Here is a 20,812-nt window from a genome sequence, read left to right as displayed (position 1 = left end):
TGTGATCTTTCCCTTTCTGTCATAGCCAAGGAATGATTAGTTGCATAAAAAGTACAGATTGGCCTCAAACCTAAAAGAAAAAGTAAAAAAGACTAGAGAAATAATTCTTTATTCTTCAGGTTAATACAAAGTTTGAAATAGTATCTGGAAAAAAGGAAAAAAGCTTTTTCAAAAAAAACAAAAAAAAGGACCTCAAGTGATAAAACATAGCTTGACTTATTAGGAGGGTAGAGGGTTGGAGAAGGATGAAGAAAAGGACCAATGAAGACCTCAGAGATAAAAAGATATTGAAGTTTCAACATACATTGGTGGTGGGGATGCTCTTAATAAATTATGTACCCATAAAAATATGTAAGCATTTATCTAAATATGGAGGTATGTATTTCTTCCACATTTGTAGATTTATATGTATGTAACAAAACAAAGAAAGACAAAAAAGACCTAGAGAGATAAAATGAGAAACCAGGCCAAATCCACCAATAATTAAGTACTGAAAATAAAATTCTAAATTTTAATGTGTATAGAATTTTGAAGGAAGAAAAAGCAAAATCTCCTTTAAAATTAATGTAATTTCCTTGTACATAATGACCAAAAGAACATGAAAAGAAAGAAAAAAGCAATTAGTGGAATCAATCTGCATATTCATAAAGCTTAGAATTCCTTTCCAAAACAAATACATCCTAAGCTACTTTTCCTATTTGGATATATGACCCACGTATTCTATAACAAACTATTTTGCAATAGGCCAAAATGATTTGAATTTTAGTATAGGTTTAGGTATTTACATAAAAATACCTTGGTGAGGTAGAGTAGCAATTGGTTTCCTAACTGCATATATTAGTCACTGTAACATTTTAACTGAGTTAGATCTTTTTGTTCAGTAGTTTCAGTCATGTCAGATTCTCCTTGACCACATTTTTGGGTTTTCTTGGCAAAAATATTGGAGTGGTTTGCCATTTCCTTCTCCAGTTCATTTTACTGAAGAGGAAATTGAGGCAAACAGGGATAAGTGGACGTAGATCCATCTTTAAATATTTAATGCAAGACTATTACTACAATGTCTTCAGTTCTATACAGAGAATACAAAGAAGATCAAGAGCTTGTCCCTGACATTAATGGCCAGACATTATAATTGAGAAGGTAATCACATGCATACACATACACACGCCAATACACACAGTTTTACAGAACAATAATAAAGGCAAAATTTATGAGAGTTCAAATGTCACTAGGGGTTTTATTGAGGATAAAGTATTTGTGTTGGGGCTTGAAGGAAAGGTAAAACTCAATTCAATTCAATTTAATGAAATATGATCTTGATTGGATTATTATTAACCCCATTTTTTTTAGAGGAGAAAACTGAAGCAGGCAGGTCAAAGTGATTTGCCTAGAAATAGATACCTAGTTAGTGGCTAAGAATAGATTTCAATTCTAGTCTTCCTGACTCTGGGCCCAGTTAGTGCTCTGTGTATTACCTAGCTGCCTAAACCAATTTATGTACCTATATCATACTTGCTCACCCTACCCCAACTCTTACCAAAGTATCATAACGGAAAAATAATTCAAAATCACTCGAAGAAATTCAAGGACTTACAAGATGACAGCTCTTACTTAACTCTACTGGTAACATATGTAGAAATGTATATATGCATTTGTTTGACTCATATCCTCCCTGTAGAAGGTGAGCAGTTTCTGAGTGGGAGCTGCTTTTTTTTCAATCTTTTAAGCTATATTCAATTCAATTCAATTAAAAATATATTCATTAAGCATGTATTATATATGACAGGCACTGTGCTAAGTATTGGGGATACAAAAGGAGGAAACTGTCTATCCCAGTCCTCAAGATGCTTATAATCTAATCGAGGCGACAACATGCAAACAAATATGTGCAAAACAGACAATGTGCAAAATTAATAGGAGATATTTAAAAAAAAGAAAGCACTGGAATTAAGAGGTATTATGGATGGGATTTTAGTTGGAACTTGAAGCCAGGAAGGCCAGGATTCTGGGCAGAAAAAGGGCAGTGTTCTAAGCATGGGCAACAGCCAGAGAGAATGCCAAGAGCCAAGAGATGGAGGGTCTTGTTCGTTAGTGCAACAGCCAGGAGGCCAGTATCACTGGTTCAAAGAGTATGTGTTGGGGAGTAAGAAGACTGGAATGGTGGAAGAGGGCTAGGTCATAAAGGATTTTGAATACCAAACAGCATAGCTGGTATTTTACTCTTGGTATCAGCGGGAAATAAGTGGAGTGTATTGAGTAGGGCAGGAGGGAGTAACATGATTGGATCTGCATTTTAGGAAAATCGGTTTAGTGGCTAAATGGAGAATGGAATTAATTCATTTGTAAAATGAAAGGTTTAAACTCTACATCTAGGATTTCATAAACTCAAAAATGAAGACGTTCTACAAGATGTTCCTTAATGTCTCTTCTAACTTAAAATCTATGACCCTGTGTTAAATAGGATAAATTAATAGGTATATTAGTCATCACTTAATACAAAAGAATTATAGGGTTGAAAACTGGTCATGTAATTAAAGTTATAAGAAAAATAAAAAATAATTATAATTTGGATATAAGATTAAAAGGCTACAATAATATTTTTTCAATGAGTAATATATATATATATGCATATATATATATATATATATAAAGGAAACCTACTATTTTCTGTCACTTGTGAAGACAAAATAAAAGAAAAATAGCTTATATTCTTGCTGTGAGATTTAGACAAAACATAAGGAAGACTCTCTCTTGGCATTAAGGATTGTTAATTACTAAGGGGGAAAATGTCTGTGAAGTTGTAGAATTTCTTTCCCTAGAGAGAATTAGGTATAAAATAGTTAGCCAACCATCTGCAGTGGTGGTTTATGTATGGTCCTACCTAGAGGCATGGAGATAGAAATATCAATCTCTAAAAGTCCTTCCCCAGCTTTAAGAGTCTATCATTTTATAATTAGTTAACAAACACTGACCATCTGCTGACTCACTAGGTATTTGGGAGAGGAAGGAGGCAACATAATTAAAAGACATACTCCTTGTGCTTAAGAAGTTTATGATCTGGCTAGAGAGATAACATACGCACATATGGGAAATACAGAAGTTATAAAGCATTTGGACAACCAAAGTTAAGTAATATTAGAAATTGAATCTCTTCAGTGGGTAGGTAGTCCAATGAATAGAGTATTAGAGTTGGAGTCTGAAAAACCTGAGTTCAAATCCTGCCTCAAGCACTTACTAGCTGTATAACCTTGCATAAGTCACCCAACTTACTTAGTCTCACTTTCCTCATTTATAAAATGGCAATAATGTTAACACCTATACTGCCCAGTTCTTATAAGAATCAAATTAGATATATCTATGGCATTCCGTAAACCTTAAAGCTCTATAAAAATGTTAAGCATTACTTATGATGATAATGACGTGACAAGACAAAAAGGCAAATAAGTGTTAGTTTCTAAACTTCTACCAGACATAGAGAGGTAGAAGGAAGAATGTTATTATTGCATTCCAGGAAAAGCTGCTGACACTTGCTAATTCATATAATAACATAATTGTTGATATTCCCTTCTTTGCTCACTGAAACCCATAATTCTTCTTTTATTCAATTAAACTTTAAGAACTAAAAGGGACCTTAGAGAGGAGGCAATATGTTTTATTTTTAATTAAATTATTTGTCCACAACAAATCCAGGACTAGAATCCAGGTGTCTGCATTCCCAAGTTATTACTTTTGTGGCACTCTCTTCTTTGATATGGAGTGCCACCATGCATGGTGCAATGTAAAATATAAAATGACAGGGTTGGGGGGTGGGTCAAGGTATGCAATTCACTAACTAATAGATCAGTTTTTTTTTAATTTTTTTTTTAAACCCTTGTACTTCGGTGTATTGTCTCATAGGTGGAAGATTGGTAAGGGTGGGCAATGGGGGTCAAATGACTTGCCCAGGGTCACACAGCTGGGAAGTGGCTGAGGCCGGGTTTGAACCTAGGACCTCCTGTCTCTAGGCCTGACTCTCACTCCACTGAGCTACCCAGCTGCCCCTTTTTTTAAAATTTTTAAACCTTTAACTTCTGTGTATTGACTTATAGGTGGAAGATTGGTAAGGGTAGGCAATGGGGGTCAAGTGACTTGCCCAGGGTCACACAGCTGGGAAGTGTCTGAGGCCGGATTTGAACCCAGGACCTCCTGTCTCTAGGCCTGGCTCTCAATCCACTGAGCTACCCAGCTGCCCCCTAATAGATCAGTTTTGATCAGAAAACTGAAGGGAATGTACTATAGCTGAATCTTAAAAGGTAGGATATAAAATAATCTACAATATGACTTTGTCAAAGATACCTTCACTAACTACCTCAATTGACTTTTATCATTCTTATTCTAGATAAGGGGTTCTTAACATGGAGTCCATGAACTTGGATGAGAAAAAATATAAGTTCAAACTAATTTAGAAATAGATAAGAGGCACAGTGGATAAAGCACTGACCCTGGAATCAGGATGACCTGATTTCAAATCCCAAATTCAGATATTTACTATCGGTGTGATCTTGGGCAAGTCATTAAAAAAAAAAAGTTAACAAAAAAATACATTTCTCTCAGTTTTTCAAACCTTAAAAATGGAATAATCATAGAACCCACCTCACAGGGTTGTGAGGATGAAAGAAGATAATATTTGTGAAGTGCTATAACAGATGCTATATAAATGCTTATTTCTCTCATTTCCTTCTATTTGGTTTATCTTGCAATAATTTAGAAACCTTATATTGCAAAGGGGTCCAAGAACTTCACCAGATTGCCACAACAGTGACCAACTAAAATGCCAGAAAAAAAGGAGAATGCAAAATAACTCATAAATAATATGTTTTGATTTTAGTAGTATAAGTGTAGCAAAAAAAGAGCCAGCTGTGACCCTGGGCAAGTTACTTGACCCCCATTGCCTTTCCTTACCACTCTTCTGCCTTGAAGCCAATACGTAGTATTGACTCCAAGATGGAAGGTAAGGGTTTAAAAAAAAAATAAAGAGGTGTGTGGATCCTATGACTTTGCAAATTTAAATGGTCTACACCTTGACATGCAAGCAAGCATAGGTAAATAAGTTTGTTTTAACTATAATTTATGGAGAACTTTGAATATACATGTAACAGCAATGCCTCTTACAAAATTGTATTCTTAGGATGTTGGTCTTAGGATGATATAGAAAGCCCAGGAAGATCTTATTAAACCAATTCATTCATTCATTATTGAGTATTCATTATATGTCCAGCATTGTGCTAAATATTGAAAAGAGTGACATCTGTGTATATCTACATACCTGTGTATATGTATGTTTCCCTAAAGCAGATAGGTAGATAAAATAGATTGAGTGCTAAGCCTGGAAGCAGGAAGACCTGAGTCCAAATCTTTCCTACAACATTTACTAACTCTGTGGGCATCATGGATATGTCACTTAATCTTTTTCTCCTTCAGATTCCTGAACTGTAAAAGAGAATAATTATTGCACCTACCTCACAGGGTTTTTTTTAAGGATCAAAGGAAATATATTTATAAAGTTCTTAACACAATGCCTACCACATAGCAATCATCCAAATGCTTTTTCCCTTATTCCCACTTGTTTTTCTTCAAAAAATATACGGTTAGCAGATAATACAATTCAATATGCAATTAAAAGTTAAATTACAGAAAACAGGCTACACATGTACAAGATTATCAAGTGATCAACAAAAGCTCCAAAGGATATGTGGGAATTAAATTGGGTCTTCAAAAATAGGTAGAAATTTAAATAAGTCAAGACAGGGGAAGATATTTTAAGTAAATAAGGGTTCAGTCACTCAACAAGCCATTCATTAAGCACAGAAAAGGTGCCTAAATGAAAGTTTCTTGGATAAGTTACACAAATTACTCAAAACTTGGTGAAGGTAACACAGGGAGGTAATCAGACCATAATATCAACAATCTAATTATTCTGGCTATCTTTCTGAGCAGTTTGTATTATGGAAGATAGAGTTCAGCAACTGTACATTATGATAACAGCTGGACTTGATCACAGGCATGGCCCAAGTTGAACTTTCTGCTTCCAGTTTTAGCAAATATTTCTCATAAACATTTTGCTGGTTAATAAAGACAAAGTTCTTGATACTCAATATTAAAGGAGAGTCAGTAATAACCTGCTAATGAATTACATTTGTTTCTTTCATTTTGAGAAAGGCAAATCAATACAAACTCTAATGGGCAATTTTCCTATAGAAACAAATCACTAAGAACTTCATCCTTGTAAGTAAATAAAATAAAATCTGCAGACTTCAAAGGTTTTGAATATCTTAATCCCCTGAAGGTACAATGTTATGAAACCTTAGTTAATGTACATTCCCTTTTAAATTACTCTTTTATCAAACAAGAAATATATGCCCATCTGGCTTTTGTATCTTGAATAGAATTTGCATTAAACATGGTTATTATAAAAGCAATTCCATTTGGAGGTTTTGAACTGTTTGCTCTCAGGGTAACAAAAAGGATCTTTCACATTTTCTCAAGCATTCACTTCTTTTTTCCCTTCAAAGCAATCTTACTGTGTTGTTTTTGATATGCATTAAGTCAGATCTTGCAGCAATTCTGTGCCTAATTCTGACTTTCAGGTAACATATGAGATCTTAAATTTCCTGTCACACTCTCATGTCTTCAGATTAGAGGAGGTTGGGTAGCAGCTCTAAAGGGGGATCATGCTAATTTATTCTGTTTTAGGTTTACAAAGGCAAGCTGTAAAGTGAGACAGTGTTTTGAATAGTTGTATCTTGAGGGGACACCTACTCAAAGCCATTTCTTTAGGAAATCATCAACCTCTCAAAAATGCTGCCATTCTTTTGTCACATTCGTGAAACATTGAAATGTGGCAATCTCACTCCCCAAATGTACGCCTTCTATGTGTTTCAACAAAAATAATGGGTAAAAGTGGGGAATGAAATTCTCATCATGAAAAATAAAAGCAAAGGATGTAACATCGATATTCATGATTTTGTTCATCCCTGAGGCTTGAAGTCTTGAGGAAAATAATGAACTGAAGAATTCATGAAATGCTTAAGATAAAAACAAAATATTTTTAAACAACCTTAGTTTTTAAAATCATATTTTTTGCAGATGTAAGGAGAAAGCATGAAACAAGCTCAAGTCAATCCAATCAAACATGCATTTATTAGCTGCCCATTATATTCAAGGAGCTGCTCTAATGCACAAGCCTTAATTCCAAATAACACTTTTCTCTATACGTTTTGGAAATAGAATATTTTTATTCTGATATCCCAAACCAAACAATTATAAAATAGAATAAGGCAGAGGGAAAAAATGGAGTTTGATTAGAAATAATTCTGATCTCATTTAAAGGGGGAAAAAAGAATAAAACTAAAGAGGATTACTTCTGCCTGAAAATAAGAAATTCAACTTTACTATATGTTTTCAAAGTTACTTTCCCTTAAGATGAAGATGATTAATTTGAATGAACCATGTCACTTCATATTTTCAGAAAATCAACTTATCACATTAAAGGTACTAGAATTACTGAAAAATACATACTCTGAGAAATATTTGTGATAAATATCTGGCAGGGAGACATCATGTTGGGGAGAGAGAGGCCGAAAAAATTTCTTTTCAGGAGAGGAGTTAACACTAACAATATTAAAGATTCAATATCATTCCTGTCCTTAGTTACAGGCTTAAAATTCTCATCATTTCATTCACAATATGACATAGAGATCTATGAGAACCTTGTGATAGGCTTATTTCTAATTTGATTTTTACTACTATTGAGCCCTGATTTACATGATAGTAAAATATAAGCATTTAACTGTGCTTGGGATTTCTCAGAAAGTAGTTGCTTTCTTCTCTGAAGATAGTCTAGCTTTCAAGATAAGAACATGAAGAAAATAGTGATAATTAATATTCCATATTAATTTTAGGGATATTAAAATTTCAGGGCATTATGGTCCCTGTAGCTTTTCTGTAAAACTATTCTGGAGATCCATGGGGAAGCCTATTTTTAGATGACAACTACAAAAGAGTTCCTGTTTGTTCTCTGGGAACTGACCCCTTCTGAATGAGGTCTAAGAAATTTCAGTCTTAGACTGACTGAATTCTGTTCTATGGCACACTTCAGGCAAAGTTAAGGAATTGATTATATACACTATTTTCAACCAAACTAACTTTAACTTGATTAAAAATGAAAAGAATATATATAATTCTGTAAATCTGGGAATCAGGGGCAAAGAAATTTGGAATATGAAAATATGTTTCAAACTATAACTACCTCAGCAAGATGTAAGTATGCAATCCCATTCAATGCCATACAGTTTATCTAAAAGACATCAAAAGATAAATTGAATGATACTGTACTATAACACTGTTATAGCTTTCTACTGGTACAAATGGAAATTTTCACACTTGAGATAAATTACTGAAATATATATCTACATTGAAGAAAATTGATGTAAACCTATTTAGAATTTGGTGTCTGAAGAACAAGTTACTTCTCATACTGAAAATTTGTCTCAACTTCTGATCAAGGAACCCACATTTCCCATTATCTTTTCCCCCATCTCCATTTTGAGGCCTAATATCCCTTATTCATGGGGCAGCTAGGTGGTAGAGGGATAGCGTACTAAGACTGGAGTCAGGAAGATCTAGGTTCAAAACCAGCCTCACACACTTAGTTATATATTACTGGGCAAGTCACTTAACTCTTTTGCCTCAATTTCCTCAGTTGTAAAATAAAATAGAGAAGGAAATGGCAAAAGCTCTCCAGTATCTCTTCCAATAAAATGCCAAATGGGGTCACAAAGAGTTGTACATTACTGAAATGACTGAACCATAAAATTCCTTCTTTACGTGACGTAATGGAGTTTCTACACTGCCATTGTCACTAAAATCAAAAAAATCAAAAAATCACATCAAAATATATGATCATATATATGTTTGCTGAATATTACTATATTCATGAATCTTTGTAGATAGAACTTTCCTAATTCTATAGTTTTGTGCTAGAATATTAGACTGGAGCAGCTAGGTTGCACAATGGATAGAGTACCAGGCCTGAAGCCAGGATAACTCATCTCCCTGAGGTTCTGACCTTGCTATGTAACTATAGGCAAGTCATTTAACCCTGTTTGCTTCAATTCCTCATCTACAAAATAAGATAGAGAAGGAAATGAAGTACTCCAATATATTTGCAAGGAAATCCTGAAATGTTGTCGCAAAAACTTGAACACAATGGAAATGAAAAATTAGACCTTTTGTATCAAAATGAGGGGCATTTAAGGTAGTTTGAAGTAATTACCCAATATATTAAATTCAATTTGACAACCATTTGTTAAATATTAGTATATTCTAGGAACTATGAAAGGAAGATGGGATTAGAAAAAAAACAACTAAATAAATCAAGGCAGTCTTTGCCCTTAAAGAGCTCTCATTCCACTGGGATAAAACAACATGTACATAGGAAAGAAAACACAAATTAAATACAATGTAATTAACAAAACTTAAAATGCTAGTTATTGTAGATAATAGAATTGAAAAGACTTGACAACTATTTAGATAAATGGTCAGTGGGATTGCGTGAGTAAGAATAAAAAGACAAGTGGCTCCAAAGTAATGAAACTGGGTCATTGAAACAACAGTAATATCCTCAACAGAAGATGGAGGAAGGGTGGGCTCAGAAGGAAAGATAATGGGTTCAAACATTTTTAATATATGAGACGCCTGTGAAACAGTTAGTGTCTGGTGATCAACAGACTCGTAGCGAGGAGAGCCTGACTCAGAAGAAAGATAAAAAATTAGAAGTGTCCATTTGAGGATAATCTGCATATTTGATAACAAGAGAGTGTGCCTAGAAAAGAGAAGAGGGCCTAGGACAAAGCCTCAGGTGAAATTCATATTTAGAAAGCAGGATATAGAAGACGATTTCTTAAAGAAGACTGGGAAAGTTCAATCCATAGGTGTTAAAGAACAGAAAGAAGGAGTAATAAACAATGTTAATGTATATGAAGACAAAGAGACTTCTGGAAAATCCACCATGATTGCTATATAGAGAGAATTCCAAGTGAAGTTCAAACTTGTTTTCATTGTGATGGATGTACTAGAAAAATGACATTCACAAAATGTCATTTGACTGGTGAATTTGAAAAATATAGACCTACCTTGGGTATGAAGGTTCATTCCCTTGCATTCCATAATATAGAGGTCCTATTAAATTCAACATATGGGATACATCTAACCAAAAAAAATTTGGTGGTCTTAGAGCTGTCTATTATATCCAAGCTCAGTGAACCATTATCACATCTAATGTAACATGGAGAATTACTTGATGTTTAATATTAAAAGAATAAAAGGAAAAAAATAAAGGAGGGAGGTCTGGCAGTACCAGATTTTAAATTGTATTTTAAAGCAGTAATTATCAAAATTATGTGTTAACTGGCTAAATAATATAAAGGTAGATCCATGGAACAGGATGGATACACAACAAACAGTAGTAAAAAATTATGGCAAACTTGTATTTGACAAAAGCATAGATCCAGGTTTGGGGGATAAGAAATTACTATTTGGTAAAAATTTTCAGGACAACTAGAAAGCAGTTTGGCAGAAATTAGGTATAGAATAATGTACCATTCACTAAGATAACATCAAAATAGATACATAATCTAGACATAAAAGGAGATATAGAACTCCATGGTGTATACGAGCAGGGCAATTCATCTGTCTTTAAGATGCCAGTGTTTAATTATATCCAAAGTAAAGTGTGACAGAATTTCAAGAGATTAAAGATTTTTTGTTAAGTAATAAGGTAGATGAGTGAAGTGAGTAGAACCAGAAAATATCATAAGTAGATTAGAAGAACAGGGAATATATCAGTTGGATAGGAGAGAAATGTATGAGTTAACAAGAGGTGGAAAGCACTGTGAGATATAAAATGGATAATTTTGAATACATTAAATTGAAAAGGTTTTGGACAAATAGAATCTATATTGCTAAAATAATAAGGAAACCAGAAAACTGGGGGAGAGGGGATTTTGTAAACAGCTTCTCAGATGTCTCAAATCTAAAATATAAAGATAAGTTTTATAAGAATAAAAGTCATCTCCTAACTGATTGAGGAAAATATATAATTATTATATACATTATATAATAAGCAATTTTCCAATGAAGAAATCAAAGCCAAATAAAGTATATGAAAAGTGCTTTCAATCAGTACTGATTAGAGGAATGCAAAGCAAAACATTTCTGAGATATCATCTCACATCCATCAGGTTGGCTGAAATGATAAACGGTCAAAACGACAAATGTTGGAGGGGATGTAGAATAATGGGGACACTATTATTCTGTTCGTAGAACTATGTGTTGATCAATCCCTGCTGAAAAGTAATTTGGAATTATACTCATAGAGTTATAAAACTGTCTATGGCCTTAGATCCATTAATATCATTGCTGGATCTGCTTCCCAAGGATATCAGGGGGAAAGGAAAATAACCTATATGCCCTAAATATTTATAGTAGCTCCCTTTGTGGGAACAAGGAATTGGAAAATGAGGGTATGTTCATAATTTGGGGAATGGCTAAATAAATTGTGGTGTATGATTTTGATGGAATACTACTGTGCCATAAGAAACAATGAATAGGCTAATTTTTTAAAAGCTTTGAAAGAACTGTACAGAATAACAAACAGTGAAATGAATAGAACTAAGAGAACATCACAAAAAACTACAGAATTAATGCTGGAAGAATAAATTATAAATGTTACCTCAAGAGAGTGAACTGAAAGGTGAAAATATGAAAGGCTGAATTTGAATGAACATGTCTATCTGAGACAATACATTCTTTGATGCAGGGAGGGTGGGGAGGGGGTGAGACACTTGCAGATAAACCCTATTAATAAATAAAGTAAGTAAAAAAAATTTAATAAGTGATGGAGATATAATGGCATGATTAAGTTTAAAAATTAAATGATTTCCACTGGAAGAAGAATCTCCAGTGTGATGATATTTCAGGCAAAAAAAAGTACCATTTTAAAAAGCATATGCTTTGGCTTGCTAGAAAATTTATTGGAGACTCTAATTTGTATTTTGTTGCTGTGACTGTTTTTGCACATTCAGAGGTTGTCATGGACCCAAAACTGGCAGTATGAATAGGGCATACAGATTTCTCAGATAATTGTACTCAGTAATGAAGATAATGACATAAATGAAGGTAGAACTCAGTGTGAGAGGTCTAGATTTATAGGCACTTGTCCTATGATGTCAGTGGTTTAGGCTATTTGCCATTTTATTATATAGCCGAGAAGGAAAAAAAAAATTCTTTGGTAGGCTGAAGGAAGCTGAATGGGCTTTGGAGTGAATAGGGCAATTTAAAAATATATAAAAATAGATAATTTGTATTTTGGACCTGTGTAGTTAGCTATTTTCAACTATAATTGTATCCACTTTGAGTTTTAAAATGTAAGATAACTGCAGTTTTGTTTCAATATTCAATGGAGAATCTTGTTTGTTTTTTACTGTTATTCCTATTCCTTTGTTGTTGTTTAGATCATAAATGAAGCTTTTTTTCTGACAGATGGTGCAAAGAAGTCAAGAAAGGTGGAGACTGAAAAAAAATAATTAGATAAGATTATAAAAAGATTATTGGTGACTTGGGAATGAATAGTTTTAGTATAGGGGCAGTATCAGCACAGACTACAAAGGGCTGAGAAGTGAATAGAAGATGAGAAAGTGGAGGGAAGGAATATGGTGTTTTCAAGAAGTTTGGTTGTGAAAAGGGGAATATAAGATGGTAAAATCATATTAAGATTTTTTTAAAGGATAGGATATATAAAGTAAAACCAGAGAAATAACACATTCCCAAAAGAGAAAGAAAAAAGTCAAACCTTCCCCAAAAAACTGATTCAATAAGTATAAAAACTAACATTTTTGGTAGAAAGTTTGAGATAGAACATCCTAAAAACTTATTAGAATTATTAAAAGAATAGATAAGGGAAAAATATTTTTTCAGGAATGACTAACTTGATATATTTTAGATTTTCAAAGACATGACCTGAAAGAAAAAGATAAAAAAAGGGGGGAGAGACAGACAGACAGACAGATAGAGGTTTTCCTAGTACTATATTATCTTAAGAATAGTCAAATCTTACAGGTAAAAAATAGCTCAATGACTAATCAATAATTAGATGGGAGACGGGAGTCTACAAAAAACTTGTATGTGCTTCAATAAAAATCTAGTTAATGACTGCATATCAGCAGCTTTGCCTCTGATTTAGAATTGAGTCCATGCTCTACTAGGACCATGAGTAGGCATTTTTCTCAATGATTCATATTAAAGAAAATATCTTCAAGTCTGCCCCTCTGATCCTCCAACTTCTTTGTTTAATGTACAACTTAAAGCTAGATCAAATTCAATTACTAAAGGGAAGCAGTGAAAAATTATTTTGTAAATCTATACATCAAAAACTAAATTAAAATTAAATAAAAATCTAGCAGGATGAAAGGGAGAAGTAAGGAGATTTGGTTGCCAAATATGTTGTTAATACCAAGTAAATCAACAGATATATGAATTCTTTATTTTTAATTAGTCCACACAAAATTAAAAAGCAAAGCCAAAAAAATTTAAAAAGTGAAATTTTGATTCTTCTTTGCCCATCCATCATCCATGCCCCTTAATTTTCCTGGGCCCTTTTAAAATTTTCTTTCTCTATATTTTATCATTTGGGAACCACAGCAGCTCTCAAGAGGTTGGTTATCTCTAAGCAAATGACTTTTTGAATCTGTATATCCAGTCATGGCCTTTCTCTTGAATTCTTGTCACATGATTTTCTGTTAGGCATTTCAAATTAAATATTTTCTAAGCTTCTCATGTTCAACATTTTGAAAATCGAACTCATTATTTTCACCACTGAAATTCACTCTACTTTTGGATTTTTCCTACCAAGGGTAGTACTATCATTCCAGTTGTACCAGTTCACAACCTCATTATTATCCTTAACTCCTTAGTTTCCATCAACCAACATATTCGATTGGTCACCATTTGTTGCAATTTCTTTCTTCATAATGTCTACCTTCTTTCTACTCACAAAATCATATCTCTAATGCAGGCTACTAAGGTCTTTGATATATTATTTTAAAATAATATTATAATTGATCTTTGCCTTAAGTATAACCTACTCTAAGCTATCTTCCTTCACACATTTCCTAAAATGTTATTTGGAAATTCAGATCTGAATATGTCTCTTATTTGACATGCTCCAATGACCTCATATTGCCTCTATTATCAAATATAAGCTACTTTCACAACCTGGTCTCAACCTGCCTTTACTATTTTATTATATACTATTACTCATACCCCTCACCCTACACTCTATAATCTAGATAAACTTGCCTTTTTCATGTTCATCTCTAAGTTTTTGTACAAGCTGTCTTTCACGTCTTTACATCATTCCCCATTTACCACCTTGTAGAAGGTCTCATTTCCTTCAAAATTCTGTTCAAGTAAATCTCTTACATACAAACTTTTATAATACACCTAAATCCAAGTGCCCTTCCCACAGTTTCCTTAAAAAATATACATATTTTGCATGTATTTTAAAGAGGTTTCATATATGTACACATATAAACATATATACATAAATGCATTTGTGTGCATATATAAATAAAAACTTAAGTAGAATATAAGATCCTTCAAGGCAAGTAAGATTCATTTTTTTGCTTCATATCTCCAGATCCATTACTCTACCCAGCACACAGTAGGCACATAAAAATACTTATTGATTGACTGTTTGAATAAATGAATTCTCAAATAGTTACACATGATACAGCTCAGAGATTACAGAAGTATAAAACAAACCATGCTGTAATCTAGGAACTTTTAACATAATTGAGGAGACATGATGATATATGCACATACACTTAAAGATGGAAGTGTTCATGATTTAAATTACAATGAATTTTTGGAAATCTATTTAAGCACTACAGGTTTATAATGATGTCAGTTTTAAATGGTCTTTTTTTGTGTGTATGAGAAAATTAAATTGAACCAAAAGACATTTACTTGTGATCCATTGTCCCACCCTTTTCCCATGAAGTCCGGATTCACAGAAATACAAAAAATTTGGACTAACCAAAAGATTTAGTGGGTGGAGTTCATGGTGAATCAGTCATATGACTAATAGACTTGGCTATTTCTGGCTTTCTAGGAATCTGTGGTGCTATACAAAAAAGTATAGCAAATCAAAGACACTGAACCTTTTGGTTAATCCTACCCCTCCATCAAGCCTATAGATACATTGCACATAAAGTGGTGAAACAGTGATATAGAAAATGCAGTTCAGATTCCTATCTTCATTGAGGACTAAGGTGAATTTGGTAGCATAATAACTTCAATGATATATTTACTTTATAATTGGTCAAATCTTTATTTCTCTTTTCCTGTTAAAACATTGGAAAGTGTTCTTATGCCTTTGAAGAGGATAAATAGTCTTTTAATTTCAGAATATGGCACTATGTCAGGGATTTGTGATTTTTAATATGGGAGACTTAGGTTAAATGATTTACTCATAATTGAACACCTTGAAGATTTCTTTTAAAAGGAGCACCTTATCATTAAAGGTACAATAGGTAACAACTACTGCTTAGAAATCTCATACCGTGCCACAAAGTTTTCATCATGCTCATTCACTGCTCATTAAACTGTTTTTATCTCTGAGTTTCATAATGGCTACTGAGGGGTGCTAAGCAATTTAATAAATAAGCATAATCAGGTCTTATTATTGATTTTTTATAAAGATATTAGACCCAAAGAGAAGACAGTGAAATTTATAAGTAATTTTGTTGTTGATGCTAGCAATTAGCCTAAATGTATTCCTACTAAAAAAATCAACCACATTTCCTTTTTCCTTTTTGTCCATTGATAGAAATCCTAATAACTAGCAAATGAGCAGGAAAAGTAAAAGGGAAGAAATGGAGAAGTAAGGGGAATTAATAATTCATAAATTGTATAAGAAAGGGCAAACCACAGAATATAAACACTTTTTTGGCCAGCTGAATTCATGATCTATATTTGTTCAGCTGCATTGAATTATTGAAGAGGTGAGACCAATATCTAGGTAATTCAGCAGGGGAGGGGGCAGCATATTGTTTAACTGTGCGAAATGTATTATATATGTTTGATTGTGAGAACAAGGTGAAAATGTTTCTTTAGAGGAAATAAGCTTGGCTATCAAAATGCAAAGTTACCATATACCCTAAATATAAGCAGAAGTTAACAGAATTGAAAGGAAAGTGATGAGCAAAGAAGACAGGGAATAGAGAGAAGAATGAAAAATTAAGAACAATATACAAAGCAGAAACATTTATAGCTCTAGCCCAATTATCCTATGTTGGGAAATTAAAAAAAACAACGGGAATAAGAAGCTAAAAGCCATTACCATCTCTCCTTTGGAGAGGGAGACATTGAAAAGCAAACATCAAGAAGAAGAATCATCATGTTGCCTTGAAAAACCACAAACTTCATTTTAATGATGAACAGTAAATCAAACTTTCTCAATTATATAGTTCTCCTGTCCTTTCTATAGAGCCTCAGGAATGAGCACTTCTCTCCCACATTCCAGTGTCATATGGGAGGCTTCACACAGATATACCTCCTACACTGTATTTGAAAGATAGACCACCTATGAAAGGAAAGAGACAAGAACAAAATGGCAGTAAAATGATTGGAGAGCTTAAGAGAGGAATGGATAACTAGGCTTTTACTCCATACGTGAAATGGTGCGCACTATTTCTAGTAGCTCATATAAGGAACTTTGTTAAAGTCATCTTGGTAAGAAAAAAAAAACCCAAAATTTGTTTCATCTATTAGAACTGTTATCTGAACAGAACACCCAAATATTATGCTAAATTTTTATTACTCTTACATGTCTGACTCTCTACATTCTGATATCTGTGGAATAACTGGAATTAAAATAACTGGAATCTTTTGGATTTTTTTTTGAAAGATTAGTGAAATTTTAGTACTTATTAATTATAAAGGCTTTCTGACATGGGACTTCGGCCTATAAGTATAGCAAAGGTGCCAACTATGGGGAGGTAAATTATTTAGGGTGAATTAATTATTTATATACTATAAAAAGGCAAATAATGATCTGTCTACAAAATTCAAACATTTTACTAAACAGTGGTACATTATCAACAATACTAAAGAGAAAAATTTTGAAGTGAACTGGTCACAAGAATCTACCCCAAATCAACAGAAAAGATATGGAAATAAATAAAAAAAATTCCTGCAAAGGAAAAGATTATTTGAAAATGCTTCAAAAGTCAACGTCTATAGAAGTAAAGCAAACTGGCTAAAGGCCAGAACCAGTATTTCCTTATGCCAAGAAGATACAAAGCTTCTCAGAGGAGCCATTGTGCTTCTCTGGAGATGAACCATTAAAGTCATAAGAATTCTGCATCATTGAAATATCCTAGCAGATAAATATACATGGAGATAAATAGATATCTACAAATCTCTGTGTGTGTGTGTGTGTGTGTGTGTGTGTGTGTAAATGGACTACAAGGTTAGGTGGATACCTCAATGAACATGAGAAGAGAATGCAAATTTTGTATTCTAGAAACTGAGTTATGTGTAAATGAAATTAACTCTAGCCTATTCATAGTCAAAAATCTACTTACCCTAGGCATCTAGATTATATCATCCCCACCTCCCTCAGGGGGAGTGGAAATAGTTAACCAAACGTGACAATAAATATCAAATCAAGAACAAGGGATTGCCCTTTGGGCAGTCCAAAATCAGTGTAGAGGTAGCCATTGGTCCACTTGAATTAGAGGTGGCCCACAGGAAATGAGGAGAGACGCTATCTCTTTAAATACTTGGATTACAACCTAGTTCAGTTAGTTCAGGAGTGTAAGGAGTTCAGAAGTTCAGGAGTTCAGGAATTCAGGAGTTCAGGAGTTCAGGCTTTGGACTTGGTGCTGAAGGTGCTCGTCTGAGACCTCAGAATGCTTCTACTCTGAATTGTCATGTGGGTAAGTTAGGCTGACTTCCTTGGCCTACCTTGGCGTTTCCAAACTCTGCTTTAAGTAGGCTTATAGCCTCTCTGATTTCTAAAGTCTTGTGGCTTGTAACCTAGTTTAATTAGCCTTTTAACCTTCTCTCTCCGTCCAGGCCTCTCTAGGCCTGGACTGGCCTCTCCCTCTCTCTAATTACTTACATTTACCTTCCTAATTGTAAATAAACTACCTTAAACTTGATGCTGACTTGGGTCTATTTTAATTATGGAATCAACCTGAATTGTTGATTCTTGGTGGCCACACTTTAATTATATATTTATAAAATACCTAAAAATCTCCCTCTTACAGTTATATAGGTATGGATCTATACCTCTCTTTTTTCTTATTCCAGTCTACCTTTATCAGACTTATACATTTCTTATCTATACCATCCTCACTATTGCCATCCTACCCAGAAGATTGATTATAAGTTCAGTGTGAGAGCAAGTACTGTATTTTTCCCTGTTCTTTATCCCCAAGGTCTAGGCTATTGTCTTAAATACAGAGAGTAGGCATTTAATAAATATTTATGGAATTTAATTGAATCTGCTTTCACAATGTGATTTACAGATGTGGGCTGAGTTAGAAAGTAGTTATTGTCTGAATACCGAATGCTAAAAAGTCATGGCTAAAGACAAGAAAGACTTCAAGAAGGGAATATGAGAAGAAAATAAGCACCATATTTTTTTCAATGAAAAATAGATTTGAAAATGTCATTTTAGCATTAATATGAAGGGTAGATAATTCTAAGAAGGAACCCAAGACAGCAGTGCTCAGTGAAAAATGAAATAATCAATGTTATATGAATTTTATTTCAATGGGTAATAGTCCATCTTTCTCATATTATGTATACAATGACATGTTTATTTTAGTACTGTAGTTGAATAGAAGCCCTGTAATTTGATTTATTTACTTTAACATTCCTTTTGTCCTTGACAGTTTAACAGTGAATTCTATCTTCATTTTGAAATAATAGAAAATTCAAAAATAAAGATTCTAAAAGACCCCAGCAGACTGGGATAATGTATAAAAATCAACAAAATGAAATCATAGCAAGAATAAACATAAAACTCTGGGATATTGTAGGTTCAAGAAATGATGTAATCATGTAAAATATGGTCTACAACTAGCTTGAAAGTAGTAATTTGGGGGGAAAGTCTGTTGTTTTTTATTGATTTTGGGCTCAACAGGAACCACCTATGCTCCTTAGCTGTTAAAAAAAAATCTAATGCTGTCTTAGATTGAGCCAATGTCAGCTAAAAGGAAATAGTAGTTCCTGTATTCTATATTCATCAGTTTGGATTTGGAGCACTGCTCCCAGCTATTGATAGTTTGCAGGAACATTAGCAAATTTATGGTATCCAGGGAAGGTAATCAGAATAACCAGGAGTACCACTATCCATCAGGGTTCTTCCCCCACCTCTGCCCAACATGAGTGGAGCTAATTTTGCCCTGAACACTCAAAATTCTGGGGGGGGGGGGGGTTGATTAGCTCAAGGTGCTAAGTAAGGCTCAAGCTACACCAACTTTCTAGTAGCTATATTGATTTATTTTACTGGTCACCTAAGGGCATACACAGGTCTCACTCTCATAGAATAAAGGTCCTTCAGACCTCATAGATATCCTGCCAGTGGCCAACACATTTCATATGAAGACATATACCATGTACCTGTACCGAGATAGTTCTGCAGCAAATTCTGTAAATGTTTATTTTTTTTAATATTATGATTAAGGAAACTATTTTTAAAATGATCTCTGAGTGACTCATTTTATTCTATCACTAAACTTGAATGAATAAGACTAGCCTGAGTTATCCTTGCACCTAAACAAACGTAGAAACTATGTCATCTGAAGAATTTTAAATCTGAAAAAAGGGAGTATTTGAGTGAAAATAGTAATTATCTTAAAAGAACTGAATGGTTCAAACTAGGAAGAAGGATCAGAATTATTCTAATTCCAGAGAAGAGATCTAAGATAATTCAGTAGAAGCTACAGTAATACTGGTCTGCTTACTGTTCTTTGCACACAACACTCCATCACCGTGTCCATGTTGCACTGACTTAATCCCCTAGAGCCTGCAATGCCCTCCCTCTATCTCTTAAAAGCCCTAACTTCATTGAAGATTCCAGCTTGAATACCAGTTTCAACAGGAGGTCTTTCCTATGGAACCCAGCTGCTACTGGCTTACCTGCTAAGCTACCTTAAACTCTTTTTTGTATGTAGCTTCTATCTCCATATGTAGTTTATATCTTTGTATATAGCTTAAATCTCTGTATATAGCTTATTGTTAATTATAAAAATTTCTTATTAGAAAGCAAACTACTTAAATACTTAGCTAGTGTCTAAAGAACAGTAAGTCATGCATATACATATATACATGTAATATGTGTATGTGAGGAGATATATAAGTAGGTAGGTACATATATGCAAAATATGAACATATATACATACAGACATATAAGTAAATATGCACTCATTTGTGTATATATGAATATATTAAGTATATATCTATGTGTACACATGCCCATACATACGTGCATATATATAAACATGTGTCACATATATGTAATTACTAGCAGTTATGTAGCACTTTAACCTTTAAAAATATTTACAAATATTATCTCAAAACAATTCTAAAAGATTGGCTCTATTATTATCATCCCCATTTTGTAGAATCAGAAAAATGAAACAAATGTCTTGCTCAAATACTTGTCTTTTGCCTAAAGCTCAGTACCGAGCTCTAAGACAGG

Source organism: Gracilinanus agilis, chromosome 3, assembly GCF_016433145.1.
Source record: "Gracilinanus agilis isolate LMUSP501 chromosome 3, AgileGrace, whole genome shotgun sequence".
Taxonomy (NCBI): domain Eukaryota; kingdom Metazoa; phylum Chordata; class Mammalia; order Didelphimorphia; family Didelphidae; genus Gracilinanus; species Gracilinanus agilis.
This window is presented reverse-complemented; position numbering follows the sequence as displayed.